The following is a 22,387-nucleotide window of genomic DNA, read 5'->3' as shown; positions in this document are numbered from 1 at the left end:
TCCCGACACGATCAGTTCCGCCTCTCTGTTTAAATGCTCCAGCTTGTTGTTGCGGAACAGGGGGGCGTTTGACGTTCCATAGTCTACGTTCTAAACATGCGACCATGTTAGCAGTTGAAGGACGTCGGCCTGATGTCCCGTAAAAATCACCAAATAAAAGGAACGGTGTATAATCTAGCTGATCATAAGGTCCGTTGCTCAATCCAAACCCCCGCGCTTCATTTTGCAGAGTGTATGAGTCTATTTCTGCCCAGGAGAAGTTGTACAATGGAAAGCTAGGCTAGGCTAAGTAAGGGATAAAGTATAGCGAACGGGTCACTTGCTAGAAATAAAGACCGACAAGCTGAAGCAGGAGCCCGACGCGCAGCGGAGGGCTCTTGTTCAGCTTGAAGGTCGATCTAGTAACGGGGGAATAGTCTGCTCGCCCCGCTAGACTGTCTGCTTCAGCTGACTGAAGGCTCCGGCTCAGCTGTTAACCACAGAGCTACTGTTTTGCTAACACATTCCGCCGCCGCTGTTATTATCCTAAGTCTGAGCGTATATCCACACTTTATTTCTGTCTACAGTAACGTGACTTCACACACTGTGTGTATGTGTATGTCTGATTGGCAGATCGCTGCCCTCACAAAGAGACTCGCTCACAACCAACCTGTCACACACACACACACACACACACACACACACACACACACACACACACACACACACACACACACACACACACACACACACACACACACACACACACACACACACACACACACACACACAGAGGTGAAGCGGTCGGATTGATTTAGTCAGTTTGGTTAACTGTCCCAGTGATGTTGGACTCAGCGCGTAGCGAGATCAACTGGCACATCGTGGGGACAGTAAAATACGGCCCTCTACTGCAAGCTCCAGCACTTCTGCTCTCAATTCACCGGCCATTGTTGTTGTTGTAAAGCAGCTGACCGGCGCGGCGCTAAATGTTTACGTCACACCTGACGCTGTTTACAAGCACCTCTTTCATTCCGGAGCGCTGTGTAAAAGGGACTACTGATGCGCCAGCAGGCCGGCGTTGCTTGGTTCTGTGTAAATAACACAGAAGCAAGCAAAGCCGGCATATTGGAGTGATGTTGTTCCGTCAATATGCCGCAATCTCTGTGTAAAAGGGGCTATAGTCTAATAGTAGAGAAAAAATGTTTCTAATGAATTACACGTTTACGTTTTCCACACACATGTGAGTTTATAGTACTACACATAAAAAAAACATCAACAACCCTGTGGCATTTCACAGATATCAAGGAAACAGATTTAATTGAACTCAGCTGAACCTCATCCAGAGCGGCTCCACCTGCTATAAAGGCGTTGCCAAAGTCCGCGCGTGTGAGAAACCATGGCTGCAATACAACACCTTCTCGCTGCGAACCAACAGCCTCGCCCTGCGCGAAGCCAGACGTTTTACATAAATGCATACGTGCGTCGGCACTTCTCCCCACTGGACGTGCTATCAGACCGGCCCGTCCAGGCAAAGTAACGGCTGATCAATCACTCTGGTGTCTCCACACTTCCAGAGCAACCCGCTGCAATTTTTCCTTCAGCCCGGAGATGCAGCTCCTGGCTGCGCTGCATTTTTAGGAACACATCAACCTCTTCTGAGGTCCAACAACCCCAGCCCCTACCTCTTCACCACCAGTCACCAAGCAAGCACTGATCACTAAACCATAAACCCACAACCACCACACCACCCATATCAACTGTCAGGCCTGAAGGCTGAAATAAATAAACAGAACCAGCAGATGTAGGCTACATGTAACGTCCTGCACACTATAATTTATTGCTGCAGTGTCCGGGTGCTTTACCTGAAAGTCTGGCACTGGAATGTTAAGGAAGTAGTGTTGCATACAGTAGCCTATGTGGGAGTTTAGTGTCCACGTTTCTGAGGTGACCATGTAACAAGTGGGAAATTAGCGGAAAAACGTGCTGTGCTGAAAGGGCGCACAATACGCACACGTTTTGATCCTACGCTTAGATAAATTACAAATTGCTTGGGACTTTTTGTTGCTAGGTTTGACACCCTCATTTCAATGCAAAATTATCCACACAATACATGGTTGAAAAGGAAACCAAAGTAGTTTATCGAAACCATATGGGGGAGGGGTGGCTACGCGCTGCGTCTGCATCACCTGCAACGAAGGGAGATTGATTAGTGAAACCTTCGCACTCTTCCTTTTTGTTTGGTTCTGGAACTCCTGCCACTTCTTCCTCACAGCACGCCAGTCACGCAGGCCACATGGGCTGGAGGGGGACATATTTTCGGCTATGGCCTGCCAAACACGGTTCTTCATCGTGATGTTCTTTTTGCCCCTTGTTCCCCCGAATAAAACTCCCCGGTGCTGCCAGACCTCGTCCACTAAGACGCCCATCTCCTCCGCAGTAAAAGACGGTGCCCGCTTGTTTCTTTTGCTGCCGGTTTCTTCCATTCTCACATGTGTGTGCCTATATCCACGGGGGTATATATGCGCTAATGGGCTTGATTACTACTTGGATACACTTGTTGCCACACACACACACACACACACACACACAGACACACAGACACACACACACACACACCCGCACCCACACACCCCCTCACACACACGATACATGCGTAGCCTAATTCTATCTGTGTGGGGGGGACCACGGGGTGCTGTGTGTGACTTATGCGCTGATAAAGAGGTGGGTGATCGATTGGCCTGGCATCCATGTATTCAGTTTCAGCACCACTGCGGTGGACAGCTCCCACTAAGAGCGTCTTTCGATGCTTCTTTCGCTTCATCTTACGGCTCTCCAAAGAAGGGACTTAAGACGGCATCTGGGAAACAACCGTATTTTAGCCCTCCTTCTTAACCAGACCCTTCTTTCGAGCCTTCTTTGGTCCCAAAGAATGATCGAATCTGGGAAACGCGGCCATTATATATTAAAATGGGTGCACTTACTTTGCATTTATATTTTATGCGGAAATGTCTGTCAATGGCTTAGAAGGTTAAGGGTCAAAGGTGAGGCAATAGGTTACGCCAGCACATTCCTTTGTCGTCTTATTTAGTGATACTGTGGCTGAAAGTTAGACCTAAGAAGCAAATGTCAACATTAGTTGTAGCAATATTATATTAAGGTTACATAATTGTCTGGTGTGTCATCATGTCAGCTTTTGCAGTGTTCACCACACTAACTGTTTTTAGCAGTGTGGCTCTAAGGCTGGTAAAGACAGTCTGTCAGTGATTACCATTGGTATTAACATTTTGAGAATGCTGGTGTTACTATTCAACTTAAAGCATCACTATTCCTTCCCTTCACACAGCTGCCAGCGGTGCTGTACACTCTTAGTTCTGTTATTACAGGTTCTGTGGTTTACACACGTTAATTAGAAGAAACTAAAAACAAAGGTTTAGTAGCTCATTTACAATTAAAAAACGGAGTCTGATTGTGATTCTGCTTCAATAACATTTGGAGTGTTTCACCAATTTTTTCATTTTGTTCATCAAGGACTACCACCACAGACTGGTTTGGGTGACAGAGAGAGAGAAATTTGAGGTCCCAATCAGCGCCTTTGGGCCACGTGCAATTCTTGACTTTCGGGACCAGTTCCATTTACCTGTCTGTCCTGTGAAAGCCTCCACACAGAGGACTCACCTAGTCCGCAACATAGGAAACAGCGAGGCCAAGTTCACGCTACACACCCTTAGGTGAGAGTCAGTACAAGTGGATGGGCTTTTGTGTACTGTGTTTGAGTGATTTAACCTATTGTATTTTTTAAAGCTGTAAAATGATTACGTAATTTTACGGATAAATCACAGGGTAGTTGTGGGTTTATCATGAATAATCACACGATTAATTATACCATTCGAAATCTGCCCAAGATTCAATTATTTTTTTTGGAAACAGTTCATTTGTGCCAAAGCCGACGTTATGTTGATATCGCTCATTAATCATGTGTCATCATTGTGTCCTCCCTTGCTCTGATCAAAGCAGAGAATGTTTCTTTCCCTGTTGCTTCCGACAGCAACTGTCGCCCGCAACACAGACGTGGCCGTTTAAAACATAGCGTGCTGCTGTGTTTGGCCGCTCGCAGCTGCACACTGCTTTCACATCCAGCGCTGATCATGGGTCGGCCATAACGTTAGAGCGACTTTGGTGCAGACCGGGTGGGATATACGGGGCGGGTGATTCTGCACTTGCGTTAATTGCATTAAAAAAATGAATGCATTAATTCCAGAAATGAATCACCCTGCGTTAACGCATTTTGACCCTAATATTTTACTGTCACAGTTATCATTAAATACCTAATAAATACTCACATCTCTTAGCTTATAAACATTTAATTTACACTTGTATGCATGCACTCACCCAGAATCACAACTTGACTAGTCTGGTGAAACCAGCCTGAACTTGCGCGCTTCACATTTGTCCCACCCGCAGATCAGCCTAGACTTTCTCCAATCCCCGTAGGGAGGAGCCCGTCGTCGTTGGTGCATGGCAGTCCTGATTGGTTCATGTAGTCAGCAATCTAGCCTCCAGTCAGCCCAGGCCCTCCCACTTTCTTTCCCTTAGCCCCTGATTGGTTCTTGTAGTCGTTGACGTCAACATGGATTGATGAATAAGCAAATGAAATGGCTGGTCTCACGAGGCTAGATTGAGGACTACACAAACCAATCAGAAGCTGCCTTCTCGACATCAGGCTGGTCTCATCACGTTACAACTTGACAGCAACAATTATTTGTCTTTCACTTTACTTGTTTTGGTGAAAGGTACACATTTAGTAAACATTTACTTTAACTATTAATTACAACTACAAATTATTTTGAACATTTGTGTTTCTTCTGCCAGTTTCTGAATCAACATTGCACCTTAGCTGTTGTAAAACCATACTCCTTATGGTCTGTTTTTTAATTCCATCCTGTGAATTTCTGTTTTATTCGATTTTATTTCAGGCCTTTTTCAGTGACGCCCTCTTCTGGAACTCTTGATGTAGGCAAGAGCATGCAGGTGACTGTGGATTTCAACCCCATGACCGTAGGAGACCACAGCCAGGAGCTGCTTCTGCACTACCATAGTGGTGAGAAATATTTAGGCCTCTAAAACTAGTGATACAAAAAACTTCAAAAGTAGCTAAAACCATAAGACTGGCTTTTGATAACTAATGTTTCCCGGAGCTGTAGGGAAATATTGACCTAATCAGCACGTCCAGATTTATTTAAATATTTTTAATGACCTGACCCTTACCTGAACAACTCTTTTGTTTTGTAACATACAAACATGAATCCAAACTGTGAGACTTTAAAGAAAGTGTTGCCTCAACAAAGTGCATTGTTATCATGTTTCATTATATCTGTTATGCAGTGGTGTAGTCTAGTTTTTTGTAGTGGGTATACTGTGATGATTCCCTCCTAGCCTCTTCTTGAATATGCAGCATAGCATTTGTACATTAAACATATGGCTTACACCGTGTTAGTTCACAATTTTGTTGTTTCTGCATTAGGTGCAGCAAAGGCAAAAACATTTTACACCTTAGCCTGCCTTTAGAAACACAGAGTTTAGGATTTCTATTCCCAAATGAAATTGGGGGGAGTATGGGGGTCTCCCCCAGTTTGCCGCCTTCTGATGACTCTACAATAGAAAAACACAAAAATCAGTAAGTCTGTTCTAGATCCCGTCCCTTCTAGGGGGGTCCAGGGGTATGCCCCCCGGGAGATTTATTTTACCTTTTTTAAGTGAAATGCATGAATCTGGTAGCCTGGCATTCCCAGACCTGCCACTAGGCGCTGGCAAATTAAATTTGCTGCGCCTGTTGGTCTGGCCACGCTCCGTTGAAGCTTTATCAAGAAGACCAGAAATCTGGGTCTCACGTTTCAATTGGTTCTATCTAATATGGGCGCGCCAGAGCCCTTTATATGGTACTCTGGGGAGGACGTAACCGGATGACGACAGTGACGTGCATGCGACGTCGAAGCCGTGATAGTAAACATCAAAGATGGCTGCGGACATGTTGTGTGAGTTTGAGACTGCTTTGGCCTCGACCCTTAACGATTTGGAAGACGGCACTCAAATCTTTCATTAGCAAGTAAGTGGAATGTTCTGTTTTGCCGACCGACAACGGCAAACGTTTAATTTAACAGTTTAACAGCTGTTCGCTAAAAGAAAGGGGCTTACGTCACCTTGTGCATCGCTCTGATTGGTTGTAGTGCTATCCAACTGCGTGCAGTGGCATTTGAAATGCACGAGTAGGAGCCGCCCCCTGAGTTGGAAATTACTATTGATCGTGGCCAGACCCTCTATCGTTCAAGATATCAGGGTATGGATTTCCAGGCTATGAATCTGGTGCACTTTGAGAGGAAAATTAAGAGGCTTAATCTGAAGATTTGTGTGAACAAAGAATTTGGAGACACTGGGTCGGGTGAATTAGAAGCTATTGAAGAAAGACACTTGGATTTTCCATAAAAATATTAATTTAAAATAAAATATTATGCAGGTTCCTCTGGGATGGGTTTGGTGCTCTTTTTCTTTTATGGGACATATTTCTCTGTAATATAGTGAATGCATTTAAATGCAGTGAGAGGAACGAAGCAGTAGAACTCTGTTGTCCAGCTATCTTTTTTTCTACAGACAAGGCTGAAATAGGCTATAGACCAGGGGTGTCCAAACTTTTTTCACTGAGGGCCACATACAGAAAAATCTACGAAGGGCCGGGCCACTTTGCAAAAATAACACATTTATCAGGACATGTAGCTGCTCTGATGTTTCATAGTGTTTTCATAAATTGTAATCCTTCTTCACGGCAACACTTTACTTGCACATTAAACAGATACATTTCCCCTGTTGTTAAATGCCATTGATACACCCAGTGTTTTCTGCTTTTACGTCCAATGTCCAGCTGGGTGAAAATAGTAGCCAGCTGAGATCCCGACCCTCCTAGGGGGGTCCGGGGGTATGCCCCCCCGGGAGAATTTTTTTAAGTTTTTAAAGTGAAATGCATGAATCTGGTGCACTTTGAGAGGGAAATTAAGAGGCTAAAGCTGAAGAATTTTGTATGAAAAAAATGGAGACACTGTGTCAGATGAATTAGAAGCTATTGGAGAAGGACACATGGATTTTCCATAATAATATTAATTTAAAATAAAATGTTATGCAGGGTCCTCTGGGATGGGCTTGGAGCTATTTTTCTTTTTTGGGACATATTTCTCTGTAATATAATGAGTGCATTTAAATTATTTAAAAATTAAAAGGGCCATATTACATTATAGGGGAAGGTGGGGTGATTTGTGCAACTTTTTACTCAAAGTGATTTTAAAGTGAGGCCTTGACAGTTATGTCTCCAACTCAAATATGTACATATATTTCAGGATGTTGTGCATCCCTGGCAATAAAAACTTTGGATCTGGAATAAACTGTTTAAGAAATATAGCTTTCGGAAAAAAAGTTGTCTTGTCGCACAAATCACCCCACGTAGTGGGGTGATTTGTGCGTCATTTTGTCACAATGACAAAGTCACCATCATCATCTTTCTGGCCATCTGAACTCTCATCAGTGGTGTCGTTAAGTGGAATTGAGATGTCACTCTCTTCTGAGCCACTGGCACAACTCTCAGAAATGTACTTTGCACTAGTTGCTCCGTGCTTGTGGAACCAACTGCCACCTGACAAATGTGATTCCCCCTACATTTCTGCCTTTAAATCAAGGCTCAAAACCCATATGTACACCCTGGTGTTTCCTCCCCATTAACCTCTGCACTACTTACTTACCTCTGCACTACTATCTGTGTTTATGTGGATGTATGGGCTTTACGTCTTTTATTTTGGTTATTGTTATTTTACCTTCATTGTTTACCTACTGAATGCACTATGTACAGCACTTTGGACAGTGCAAACTGTCATAAATGTGCTTTTATAAATACATTTTACTTACTTACTTACTTATAACTCACCCAGGCCCTTGCGCACAAATCACCCCATCCCCAGAATTTTGGATAATAGGCATGATGCAGCAATTTAGGGTTGACATCGTGCTAACTATATAGACTCAAAGTGTAGCATACCAAAGCACTAAAACATGTGTCAAATGTTTTCAAACGTGTCTATAATTGTTCAGACACAATAATCAAAAAACCTTGATCATGGAAATTTTACTTTGAAAGGCAAAACACAGTTTTTTGAGCTTAAATGTGCTTATATCTTATTCCTTGTGTCTCCCTTCTTTACAGGATGAGTCAAATGGATGGCTCTTCTTAAATATGTGGTCACATTTCCAATTTCTTCCACGGTTTTCTAGAAACAAGGGGTTTTGCAACTTCCAAAATGCACAAATCACCCCACCTTCCCCTATTTTTAAAATGTGCCACGGGCCAATCAATCAGTTTTGACAACCCTGCACTAGTGGGTTAACAAAGAAATGCAAAAAAAAAAAAAAAAAAAAAAAAAAAAATTTTTTTTTCAAAGGGCCATATTACATTATATCTTTAAAATCGGCCGCGGGCCAATAAAAAGCGGGCCGCGGGCCGCAGTTGGCCCGCGGGCCGTAGTTTGGACACCCCTGCTATAGACTATACACAGTGCATGGGCAACTGAGGGCAGTCCGATTTCCAATTTTGTTTTAAATACACTCAATACACACTGTGCATGGACGTGAACGTGACGTGATCAGTTAACCTCGGATTACCTCCCAGATGAACTGATTAAATTATTAGGCTATTAACTATCTAGACCAACACATTGTATTCCAAATTTTTTTGTATGATACATTGCCTCGGGCCGGCTCTGGTTTTCTTTCATGTTACTCAGTGCATGAGTTGACGGGGTGAATCAATCGCCACCTAAGCCAAAACTGCACTGATGATCCGATCTTGAAGTGCTCGCAAAAGTTAATATGAATTTCAAACCGGTTATGCAAAACTGATAATATTACTTTTTCCTCATTGGGAGAAAATAAGTCCCTGCGCGCTTTTGGTGTGCTCCGACAGCACCGTGCGCGTCTCCCGAGGGGACTACTGAGCTGAATGTTGCGTCGCGCTGCCAGTATTTTCGGGTTGGACATCGCCCTTTCTTTTACCCAACAGTCCACAATGAAACGGGCCGTGGGGGTATGCCTGGTCCCGCATATCTATTATAAGTCCGTTGCGACTTCCACAGGGACACAGCGCACAGGTTGAATTTATGAATGAATGTATGACAGTTGAGTTCTGTCACTTTCGAAATTGTTACGTGTCATTTCGCATTTCTAAGTGGGCATACGGAAATGCTGGAGCTTTCTTAGTGGGTATACTGCGTATACCTGCGTATCACGTAGACTACACCACTGCTGTTATGGCCTGGCATACATGCATAAACAACAAACACAAGCTGGTGCAATAAGCTGTGCATGGTCTCCTTTCTCGTTGTCTTCTTTTTGCTGTTTGATTTAGTCCTAACTCTTTGTTTGCATGACTGTAATTGCCCATATTCATATGGCTGCTTTTGGATTCATAGGGATCCTTTTGCGTTGGATGTAGCAGGTGTGAAGATACTTACGAGGTGCTTGGGGCCATTAAGTTAAATGTAAAATAGGTAATGGCAATGATTTGTAGAATCTATAACGTCCTTAGGGAATTGGGCTGTGGACATGGTATGAATCTAGCCGATAATGGCTGTGGTGTATTGTATTAACTTCTCAGTGCAGCTCTCTCTGAGGGACTTGTTATCTCTCCTCTCCACTTCCCCTCTTCTCCTCTCCTCCTCTGCAGCTCTGGGGCCGTATTCACAAAACATTTTAAGGCTAAGAGTAGGTCCTAACGTGCTGATTTAGGAGTAACTCTCAAAAATAAGGGGCGTTTCACTCCTAATTTTAGGACTCCTAACGTTTTAAGATAAGTGTAATTCACAAAGCATTTTAGCGCTAAAACTAGCTCCTAAATCTATGAAAAGCTAGGAGTCCTCGAGAGGTGTCCTAGGTCACTAAGAGTAAATCACAGACAATCATTTGATGGTGTTTTGGAGAGATTTAATGCTAGTGAGCTTTACAAAAGGTACATTAAAGCTGTAAAGGTTTAATGATCTTGGTAAAGCTATATTTAGAAAGTATAGACACATTTATATTTATTATATTTATATAAAAAAATATTTATTAAGTTTTTCCTGCAGTTGCTGTCGGTTTACGATGCACTGAAAGTTACTGTTGGTGTCACGTTTGGGTTTAATTTGTTACTAGAGTAGGCCTATATGTGGCGCTTCGCACCATCTCCTCCATTCCACTGGTCCGCTACTGTATAGTTGCGCGTCTCGCCTTTTTCCTTCCGCATGCACTTTACGATTTCACCGGCTGTTGTTTCTAAATTGTGAATTTCCTGGTTTGTCGCTGTCTGACTATTGCTGCATAGTCCGCCGTTGAGAGAAATACAGTGAGAGTGCATGCCGTGCAGCTGTTCAATGAGGATATTTTTTCCGATTCAAATCATTGTAAAATTTAAAATTTAAAATTAATAGACCTATGTGGCGCTATTGTAAGGTAATTGTGAACGAATGTGTGGGAAACCCTGCAGTATCTTGGTTTCATGTTAAATCAGTGTCACTTGTCATTAATTGTATATAAAAACTCTTTACTTTAATACAGCACGACACGATATGGATATCTCCCACAGTGTTTCTATTTTAAATTCACTCTTAGCTCTCATTCCCTCTCAGCCAATCACTGTGGGCATAGAAGGTATGAACATGACATCATCCATAGCAACAGGGTCAACCCCGCCCTCTAGTCTTAGCTTAGGAGTCCTTCCCATTCCTTAGTAAAAGTGGGGGCCTCTTCGGATTCTCTTTTTTGCATAGGAAATTTCCTTTCCTATCGAGATGGCCCGGAAGTACTCGGCGGATAGGTGATTCGAATTCTCAAAATGCTTAGGAAAGGCATAGGAAAGGAGCCTCGATTCATCCTTTAACCCTCCTTTAGCATAGGTTACTCCGGACCAACCTATGCGAAAGGAAAGGAGATAGTGGTATCCCATCATTCTTTATGGCGGCAATATTTAAAGCAACAAGCCACCGATGGAGTTTACCGACTCTACACCATAGCTCTACACGAATACGAACGAGAAGAGAGGAGAAGAGAAGAGAGGAAGATAGAACTCGGCTAAAACAAAATCCCCCCCGCACCCCCATAAAGATAATAAAGAACCCATAAAAGACCAACATCATAATAGTTATTTTCGTAGCACATAATTTACACCATAAGAAAACAAAATGACAACTAATGAAGAATACTGGGGGCAGTTAATTTCAATATCAACAGCAGTAGGGGAGAACGGGGTAAGTAGGCACACTTTTTACTCTACTGAGAATTGCTCATCACCTAAACATCTTTCGATAGTCATTCCTACATTACATTGAAGCTTAAAGTGTTGGCTTGAAATGTTTACCCTTCACTTTTTCTATCTTATTGTAATAAAGAAGAAATTAATCATCAAAGACACCCTTACACATTGTGACAATCAACCCCATCAAGGGGTCGGTTGTCATACACTATGGGGTTGTTTGTCACAATGTTATCTTAATGGGAATAATCTTGAAAAGAAGGAAAGAAAGTAGAACTAAATTTGAAAATGCAATTGCATTGTCAAGTTGACAAATAGGCCTATATAACTTACTGTAGCCTTGGCAGCTTGTCTAGTTTGGGATGCACTGGGTTGTTTTGATTTTGTTGCCCTTTTTTCCTTTGCATGCTAGCTGCCTTTTCCTGCTCTATTCTTTCCTTCTCTGGGGTGTCAGTGAGGATACAGCTTGACAATTTATTTCGTTATTGGGTTCCTTTTCTGGCTGTAGCCTTTGGATAACTTGTGACAACCAACCCCCCCAAAAATGTGACGACCAACCCCAACTTGAATTTTTTGCTAGCATCAAGGCCAACAACCATCTGACAACTAATTAGCTTGCTAACCACAATCCAAACTATAGTTTACCCTTCACACTTTTTATGGGTAACAAGTGTTTTGTTATAAACCCATTCTGTAAAAGCCTAGAAGAAAAATACTGAGGAGCTAAATATTTTCAATTTGACGTGAAAAACACAAACAGTCCTCTCACCTCAAATTCAGCAGTCTAACTCCAAGGAAGACTATGTAGGTGACCTCTTATCCCAATTCTGGATATTTACATACAAAAATTTCACAGACAGCGCCTTCTGGTTCCGAGATGTAACGATTGTGACAACCAACCCGTGTGACAAATTACCCCGTTCTCCCCTAGCCTCTTTTTTTCCACATGTGAACTGGGCTTCAAGTGGCCTTAAATATTCCCCTTGGCCAAGTCCGATCTAAGTGATTCTCACTCTGTTGGCAACAACCTGATTAAAATCAATATGAAAAGAACGCATGGATCAAACGAGCCCTTGTTGTAGTCCATTTTCGGAAATACTCAGCAATACTCGTCGTCGTGCAATGACGTCGGATAGGAAAAGTGGAGTCGAATTCATTTGAAACAGTGCTGTCTTTTCCTATGTTCGATAGGAAGCACCTTTTCATCTCTCCTTAACCCTGATGACGTTTGGGGTTAAGGCATAGGAAAGGAGGCTTATAGGTTAGGAGATTGGACTATTCGTAGAGGCCCTGGGTCTTATCAGCTTTGTGAATAGGTTTTAAGAAATTACTCTTTAAGGCCTTTGCACACCGGGCGCGACGCGAATAAACGCAACGTAAAAGCGAATGTTTTGAAATGTGAATTTTGTCGCGTCTCACTTTAGAAGCGACGTCCCAGAAAAATCGAACTCAGTTCGAAAAAATAAAAAACGCAAATTCGCGATGCGAAATGACGGCGCTGGTGTGGAAGCTTGTATTGACTCTGAATACGTTCGTTAATTAACGGATTAATCGCACGAATAAAACGCGCCCGGTGTGCAAAGGCCTTTACTAAGAACTTTTAGTGCTCCTTAGGAGTACTCTTTAGCCTGGTCCAACCAGACCATCGTACTTAATTTCATTTGTACAGAAGGTCTGGAAGTGCTGTAATTGGCAAACGTTCACTCACTTGGAGGCGGGTGTCTGTCGAAGTTTAAAACTATTGGATCTGCCCAGTGCCACTCCGGATTAGCCAACCAAACGCATCACGTTTGGTCGTCACGTGTGTCATGAGCCGGCTTCTGACGGTGCGTTCCAGTTGGACAGGGAACTCGGAAATTTCCGACTTCACTACATATTGTAGTCTATGAATCTACCGGTACCTGGCAACAGTAACTTGTTAGAGCCTAACGTTTAGTTATTTGGACGAGAAAGGTTTTAGGTGTCCATACTTTCGCGAGCAGATGCACTGGAACACAGACGGGTTGGAACTCGGAACTACCAAGTCGGAAATCTCCTTCCGAGTATAAAGGAACGCAGCATTCAACTGAAACTGGAGCGCGACTTCGACGTCATCGTTCTCAGCCATTCGCTCTGTTCGCTGATTGGACGATTGTAGATTCTCCGGAGAACTGGGAAAATGCACTGTACACCCAGACTGACTACTGAAGGGAAAATGAAATTTGGCCGGAAGTAGGCGGGCGGGCGGAGCCAGGCTAAGTACTCTTAGCGCTAAGATAAAATGTTTTGTGAATACGGCCCCTGATTTCTTCACACATTATGTCTTAATGGGCTCAGCATACACTTACCCACAACTATCTCTGTGTCTCTGTTTGCCTCTGAATAGAACAGTGGCACATTTTAAAAATAATTGGCAGACTGGCTCCACCTTTTGCAAATACCTTCTCACAGTTTACATAGTAAAGCACACTTGATCAAGTGACAAGCACTGTTTATTTACCAGTGTGACTGACAGTATAATGCCATTTATGGGTTTTTTTTTATCATAAAGATCTTGGACTAAATGTTGCCTTTCCCTGAAAAAGGACATCCGAAAATGTTAATTATGTGACAAAAAATTTGATGATAACTTAAAGAGACTATGAGGAACTAGTAAATGTACCGGTATATGAGAACAGTCTAATTTTTCATTTGATAATTATAAATGAGGTGCAACAGCAAACAAGACCATCAGTGAAGAGTATGATATTTTTATATACAGTAGTTGTGATTTATATTCACATATAAATGCATTACCTCATGTTGCATCCTGCAGTCTCTCTTTCACTCGCTTCCAAAACAAATGGCACGTGCTTTGGCGCTGGTATCGTGAAAACACTGCCACATTTGTCCAAAGGGGCCACTACAATGAACACAAATGGAAAGTTCCTGCTATTTACTGCTTTGAGTTTACTGGTTCTACTGATAGGGACTCAACTTAACTCAGGACAGTAAAAAAGCTAGTGTTATATTTTAGGGATGGGCACGAGTAGTGTTTACGCTACTCGAGTGATCGCTTGCATTCCTCGAGGATCAACCGATTCCTCGTTAAACTTTTTTCTATTTTTAGAATGCAAGGCATCTGTCTGGAGAATAACTGTGCATCGCAATAAAGCCAATGCCCAGGGCTTAATGCTTATTGTCAAACAGTCACAGTTGCCATATGATATTAAGGATTTATTTTCCACAAGTTTAAAACACCTTTTCCTAACTGAAAGTAATTAAATAGACGGGCCACAATTCAAACCGATCGAGTAGGTCTGCGGTGGGGAGAAAAAAAGAGGGCTGTAGTTTGCAAACAAACAAAATAGCCTAATGCTGGGCTTACACTAGAGGACTTTTAAAATACTTTGAAAAGACTGAAGACTGAAACCCTCTTACATCTAAACTCACACCTGAAGACAACTAGTCATTAGTTTTCAGTCACAGAGTGAGATTTTGAAAAGACGGGGTCTCATATTGCAAGACTACAACTAGATTCCTTTTGAGATAAATATTATTTCCGCAAACGCGATAGTGATTATTTAATTAAAAAAAAGTTAATTCAATATTCCGAGTGGGGGACTTCCTTTAGTTATTTGACCATCTTTATTTGCTGATCTCGTCCCCCAATAACTTTAACTCCTAACCCTGTATTTGACGGTAAAGTGTTAAGGTTGCGTGGCTGTCAGCCTGGTTCTCCCTCCGAGGCTTCAAGGAAAAAGTGTCTGAAATAAGTCCCTGCACAGGCGGACACAGGTCGCGACTAATGCCGCTCCTCTTGCGTCGTGCTTGGTGCATGCGAGAGTGTGACAGTGTTTACGTAATTTCACTTGAGCCAACCCCTTAAAGAGGACCTATTATACTACTTTTCTGGTCTTAATTTCTTGATTTACACTGCTATAGAGCAACCTGACACGAATCACATCACAAAAAACTATGTAGATTTTCGGAAAGCTCTTTCTCTTATTTTGGCGATCCAGCATGCCTGTGCTTTGGCCATCTCCGCTCCCTCCGCCTGTGCTTCGGCCATCTCCGCTCCCCCCCGCCCCCTCCTGCAAACCCCACTCCGTTGTGATTGGTTACCTTCCTTCCGGAACACTTTCAGTGGCGGGAAGCGCGAGCATAGACCTATAAGGGCGTGAGGCAGACGCGAGCAAGGAAGTGACAGCATTACTATACATGGAAACATCCGCGTGGTGACGACACCAAGTTACATGCGACGTCACGAAGTTACAAAGCGTCAAGCCGCTTTGAACACGTGACTTCTCGACTGGCTAGAATAGTGTCTAGTGCTCTGCACAGACACCCCAGACGGTCAGCAGGGAATACGTCAAAATGCATGTAAGTCATTATTTGATAATTTAGTATGGTTAAGCATGACTATAAATCATCATAAAAACGTTTATAGGTCATAAAAGTCAAAAAGAATCATAGGTCCTCTTTAAGACTAACGATAGTATCAAACATGTTTGATAAATGTCGGAACGTCAAGACGGGAAGAAGACTGGCTGAAATCGGGTCGGATGACCACCTTACACCAAACGACTGAGATTACGTGCGCGCGCCACAACTCCAGCACGACTTCTGTGATTTCAGTCCGACAGTGGAAGATTGTCTGCGACTGTCAAATCGCGTGAATAGTCGTGTAGTGTAAGCCCAGCATTAGTCACCATTTAAAATAAGAAGGGCAGCAAATAATATAACATTTTTGTCCTACAATTTAAATATATATAAATAGCTCACCAAAGCAGTAGACTTAGTAATTGTATATCCAACCGCGTAATGCTCACTCCGTGTCCGTGAATAATTACCGCGACTAATTCTTCATTAACGGAACGTTACACCGGTCGGATTTTGAATCTCATCCCCATATTCCCTATTGAAGGCTTCTTAACTGTTGTTGGCTCTGAGCGAATGTGCCTGAAGTAAGCCTTGCTTCTTCTTTACTTTTCTTACCAAGCGGAGAGCACCTTGCATGTTCAACTGGAGTCTACTCATTAGCCTACTAACTGAGAGTTGTCATCTCCCCTTTTTATAAACGTAACTTTATCATCTGCTTTGAAATAATTGGACAGTTATATTCCTGAAAATGTTCTGGAGAAAGGAGAGACCGTGTTCAGCTCCGCGGTGCTGTGGAGAACACAGGTTGCGCTGCGGTGGCACGGAGACAGTTGCTGTTTGACACAACGCTCAGTTTATTGCACTTGCATCAAAATATTTAATTTTGTTAAACTTTATTTTATCCGTTTTGTGCCATTTTGTACATGTATATACAATTTTAAAATAGGGGCGGCTCGCCGGCCGGCCTATAGGCTACAAACACTAAAAAAAAAAATATTTTCCTCATCCACCAATCGAGTTCATTTGAAACGAGGAGTACTCGAGTACTCGATTACTCACGCCCATCCCTATTATATTTCATTAAGCTTTTATTTGATACCATTAATTGATAAATAATAGTTTTAATAATGGTGATTGATTGTACAATCTAGGCTTTCCAAATGTATGTTTTTGTGATAAATCTGCTCATTATGATGATGGTAATTTGTTAAATTATTCCTGGGCTCTACCTTCTACCTACTACTCAGTATAGTCACACATTTTGTCAGAGTAGCCTCAGTTGCATGCACAATTAGCCAGAGTCCTTAACATCAAAGGCAAAAAGACGAAGCTTTTCACTTTTCCTGTTGACACACAAGGGGATCAATTAGAGTTAAAAGGATAAAGTTGCTGGAAAAACATCAGTCCCTTTGGAAAGGATAATTTAAATGTGGCTTAGTTTGTTGGATTTTTTTTTAACTTTACCTCATCCCGTTTTGAACACAGGACATTAAATTAGGTGTGGTATAGTAAAATATTTTTCCTTTTATATTAATTTGATGGATGACATTTTATGATTAAATCTCACATTTCATAGGTGCGCCCAGCTTAAACACTGGTGGCTGGAAATAGTTATAGCAAACATTAATGACCAGGATGATTAGAAATCAAAGTTTCCACAGCTCCCTAAAAGTTGTGTTAAGTCGAAAAAATCCCATGGTGTTAAAGGAATACAGTAGAACAGCTGTGTACCAAGCACTTGAGTTCACTCTTGTTAGCTATGGATATTCCACAGTGCCCTACCCCCATTTTTACTCTGAAGCACAGTGTGTTTTTTAGTGTGTGTGTGTGTGTGTGTGTGTGTGTGTGTGTGTGTGTGTGTGTGTGTGTGTGTGTGTGTGTATTCGATGGAAAATTCACTAGGATGCTGACATGACAATCCTTCTGTTATCAGTAGTAGTCCAGAAACTCTACAATGGCAGGTTCACCTTGTGAAAATACCTTTTTTATGATTGCATAATGGTGGATAAGAGCTGAACTGTTCCTGCTTTGGATTTATATTTATTCATTTTGAGTTTATCATTTAATTTATTGCGATGCCGTTCCCCAGAGCACAGGGAGACTTCATAAAATATCTATGTACAGCTCTTTAAAGTTGATTGCTTTGAGTAAAAAAAAACTCCCAAAATCTATAAAACAATACATATCTGTCTCTGAATGAGAATTTTGCTTTTTATTTTTTGTGCATTTTTAAGAGCATTCATTATTTTTTCACCTTTGTGCGTGACCATAGAGGAGCTGGGGTGCTGTGTTGCTACAAAAACAGGAAGGTCTGCTGAAGGAGTGGCAACTGTTCGGCGGCATTAAGCTTTTATAATGGAAGGGCGAGCCCTAGTCCAGAACACCACTTATAGCCCATCAAGAGACTATCATTTTTAATTTAGCACCTTTTCCTGTCTCCATCGCACTCATGTATGTTTCAGGTCAGCATGCTGAAAAAGGCTTTACTCTGCTAAGGGGCCATTGGAGGCTTCAGCATAAGCTGGCTGACTTTGCCTGTCTGTGCTAGTGTGTTCAGTGTCAATTTGTATGTACACCATAGTAGTTAGATTTCACGTATACATTGTATCTTGGTATCCTATTGTCAGTTAAAAGTTCAGCTTGCTTGTTGTTAGAAAATCCTTGTTCTGTCTTAAAAGTGAGTAGGGACAGCTGCTTGAGTAACCTTCCCTCCATCACACGCACACTCGAACACTGTCACTGCAGCTGATTTAAATGAAAAGATGGACAGCTCTTAGGGAGCGCTGAGGCATCTGCTTTGACAGGGCTCCAGCACTGGGGGGACATCAGCAGCCTTTTACAAAACACACACACACACACACACACACACACACACACACACACACACACACACACACACACACACACACACACACACACACACACACACACACACACACACACACACACACACACACACACACACACACACGGCAAGCAGCTACACATAAACAAACACACGCACCAAAAATGTAAGTACAAGCATTTACGTCCACACACTACTGCAGAACGGCTTTGTGCCGTAATCAAAGGTAGCTGAGGGGTTTAGGAGATCTCTAGCTCTGCACAGTGCACATAGAGAAAATTATAGGAAGAGAAGGCAAGCGGGGGGAAGACGGCTTGGTGGACAGTGATTATGAAAGCTCAGCAATAAGCTGCAGCCCTCCCTGCCTGTCAACAGCCGTCATAGCATCCGAATGCTGAGAGATAATTGCCTTTTCTCTCCGCATTACCCAATTCCTATTACTCTCTCCTTCATTTCCTTGTATCACTCATCTTCACTCCTCTGTTTTTCTTTTCTCGCCTCTTCTCTGTCCGATAATATCTCACAGCTCAGAAGCCTTTCTATCAGAGTGTAAGCAAAGACTTGGTTTTCCTGTGGTACCGTGCCAGGCTTTTTTGTATCTCTTCTTTCTGCCTATAGCTGAGTACATAATGGAAATCTCAGTGATAATTGGAAGCAAACGTGGACACTCCTTGAATTCTAATATGTGTTCTTAGTGAAGGGCACGCATGGTCATTGTATAGATTTAACCATCGTTCAATTTGCACCGTCTGGTTTGTTTTTCCCTCAACCCAAACTGGAGTTAGTTTGTTGTCGATGCATCCAAAAGCTGAATGAGTCACACTGGGAGAGTTTTGTACAGAGGCTTCCATGTTATACAGAAATGAGGTATCTCAGGTCCCAATTAATCACTTCGGCTCACTTGTGCTCAAACCAAGGCATAAATGGATTAAAAGCTCTCCTATGCAGTCTGCATTGGGTGGGACTCACTGGCATGGCTTATCTTATGAAAATCAAACACATTTTATTGTGGAAGATACATCTCCAGGAAACAGTCAGTGATATATCACTTGTTTGATGGATTCCATTCCCCTCGGTCTTATTTGAATGTGTGTTAGTTTCTCCTGGAATTTCGTCTCCTGAGAAAAAACGATCTTTGGTCTTAGCTGGATTCTCCTCATTAAGTTTGGGTTAAATGAAGAAAATAAATAAATATATATTGTGAAAAATTGATTTACAAACAATTAAATATTAGCTTTTGACTGATTTAAAGAAGGTTTTCTTGTTTAAACAGTTGAAGTACATTTGTGATTAAATTAATGTTAAATTAGGGGGTGGCTGTTGGGTCATTGTCAGCGAATGCAATTTTTGTAACTTAAGTGTCTATTTGTATCTTCTATGGGCAAAGCTATGAAAAATAAATTATAATCTACCGGGGTAGGAAGGGCCAGCAACCCAACCTGCAACTTCTGTGAGGAAGTACCCAAATCAGCTACGGAAAGCCTTAATGAAAAATACCCCCAGGGGTGCCCGAGAGGGGGGGAGAATGAGCACCCCAATAGGACGGACCTACAGTTAACGACCAACGCAAACGGATTATCGACAACGATTGCAGAATGTGTCCGCGGCAAAGTATGCAAAAACCCGCGTGGCCTGAAGATCCACCAGGCCAAGATGAAATGCTTGTTGAAGGAGCAACTGATACAGCGCAAAGGGATAACCCCTGGTGAGACGCAGGAGGAGCCAAGCCCGGAGTCACCCCACAGTGCTCGGAGCCTCCACGTACCAGTAGCCCCAGACCCAGGCAGAGTAACCGAACATCGTCGGGTCAAGTGGCCTCCGGCCAGTAAGGAGTAACAGTAGCTCCAGTTCGATGATGATGTGGATACGATCCTAGAATCAGCAGCCAAGGGCGACGCAGACAGGAAGCTCAAAACCATGGCAACCATCATCATCAGCCTTGCTGTCGAGAGGTTTGGTACAGTGGAGAAGTTGGGTACCAAGACCCCCTACATCAGGGGTGTCCAAACTTTTTTCACTGAGGGCCACATACAGAAAAATCTACGAAGGGCCGGGCCACTTTGCAAACATAACACATTTATCAGGACATGTAGCTGCTCTGATGTTTAGTTTCATAGTGTCTTCGTAAATTGTAATCCTTCTTCACGGCAACACTTTACTTGCAAATTAAACAGATACATTCCCCCTCTTGTTAAATGCCATTGATACACCCAGTGTTTTCTGCTTTTGCGTCCAATGTCCAGCTGGGTGAAAATAGTAGCAAGCCGAGATCCCGCCCCTCCAAGGGAGATCCGGGGGTGTGCCCCCCCGGGAGATTTTTTTAAGTTTTTAAATTGAAATGCATGAATCTGGTGCACTTTGAGAGGAAAATTAAGAGGCTAAAGCTGAAGAATTATGTATGAAAAAAATGGAGACACTGTGTCAGATGAATTAGAAGCTATTGGAGAAGGACACATGGGTTTTCCATAATAATATTAATTTAAAATAAAATATTATGCAGGGTCCTCTGGCATGGGCTTGGTGCTCTTTTTCTTTTATGGGACATATTTCTCTGTAATATAATGAGTGCATTTAAATGATTTAAAAATCAAAAGGGTCATATTACATTATATTTTAAAAATGTGCCACGGGCCAATCAATCAGTTTTCTTTTTTTTTCATAAACGATTTTTATTTAAATTTTTCTTTTTAACAAACATACAAAACATTTAGAACCCCATCCACCCCACACTCCAAACAATCCTTGGAAAGATGACAAAAAAAAAGAAAGAAAAAACACTAAAAACAGTTACGAAAGAGACAACTACATGCAGTGTGTAATATGACATCATCAAGAAAGTTCTACAATGCAACACTCCCTGGGCAACCCCACCCCCCACAGACAACAACAGAAGTACAGTGGCCCTTAAACCTGCCTGCTCAATGTACAAAATGTAATATTAATATTTGTAATTCTCCGCTCAGGAGGATAATTCAGATAATTGGCAGAGGTGATTTTACACCAATGAGGACATATTTATGAATGAGGATATTGATTTTAGCTAATAAATTACTTAAAATGTTACACAGTGTCCCCCCAAGGACAAGAACAATTCCAAATTCCAAACAATGCACCTGACATTCCAACCATGACACCTCAAACAAGGGGGCGCATAGGCTGTGACACATGATATGGAGAAAAATATGGAGACATACTGTAAGAAATCCTTTCTAAGGGGGAAAAAACCAAAAAAAAAAAAAAATAAATAAATTATAAGAATCTAATCATTGGGAAGCAACTTAAGTTTATTAAAATGAGAAATGAAGGGGCGCCACCTATGATCGAATTTGTACAGAGAGCCTCTCAGGGAATATTTAATTTTTTCTACCTTAACAAAGAACATAACATCATTCAACCATGAAGATGAGAGGGGAGGCTTTGGAGATTTCCACTCAAAAAGTATTCTTCTACGAGCTAGAAGAGAGGAGAAAGCAATAACATCTGCTTGCGCACTCGAATAAGTAGAAGGCACCAAGGGGACCCCAAAAATGGCTATATAAGGACATGGTTGAAGATTTAGCTGTAAGACGTCAGATAATGTTTTGAAGACATAACACCAAAAATTGTTCAGTCTTGGGCAGAGAAAAAACATATGACTGTGGTCAGCCGGGGCAAAGTCACACCGGTTGCAACTATTGTCTACGTCAGGGTATATTTCTGCCAATTTGGCTTTAGAAAAATGGATCCTATGAAATACCTTAAACTGTATGAGCCCAAGGCGAGCACAGGATGATGTTGAGCTCATTCTGTCGATTGGCTTAACCCACCAGTCATCTGTGAAATCAACATTTAATTCTCTCTCCCATGCAACCTTAGCTTTGAGCACAGGTGTGTTATTGAGCGACATAAGACCACTATATACCCGGGAT

This window comes from Ammodytes marinus (genome assembly GCF_949987685.1).
Source record: "Ammodytes marinus genome assembly, chromosome: 5".
Taxonomy (NCBI): Eukaryota; Metazoa; Chordata; class Actinopteri; order Uranoscopiformes; family Ammodytidae; genus Ammodytes; species Ammodytes marinus.
Note: the sequence above shows the minus strand (reverse complement) of the source record.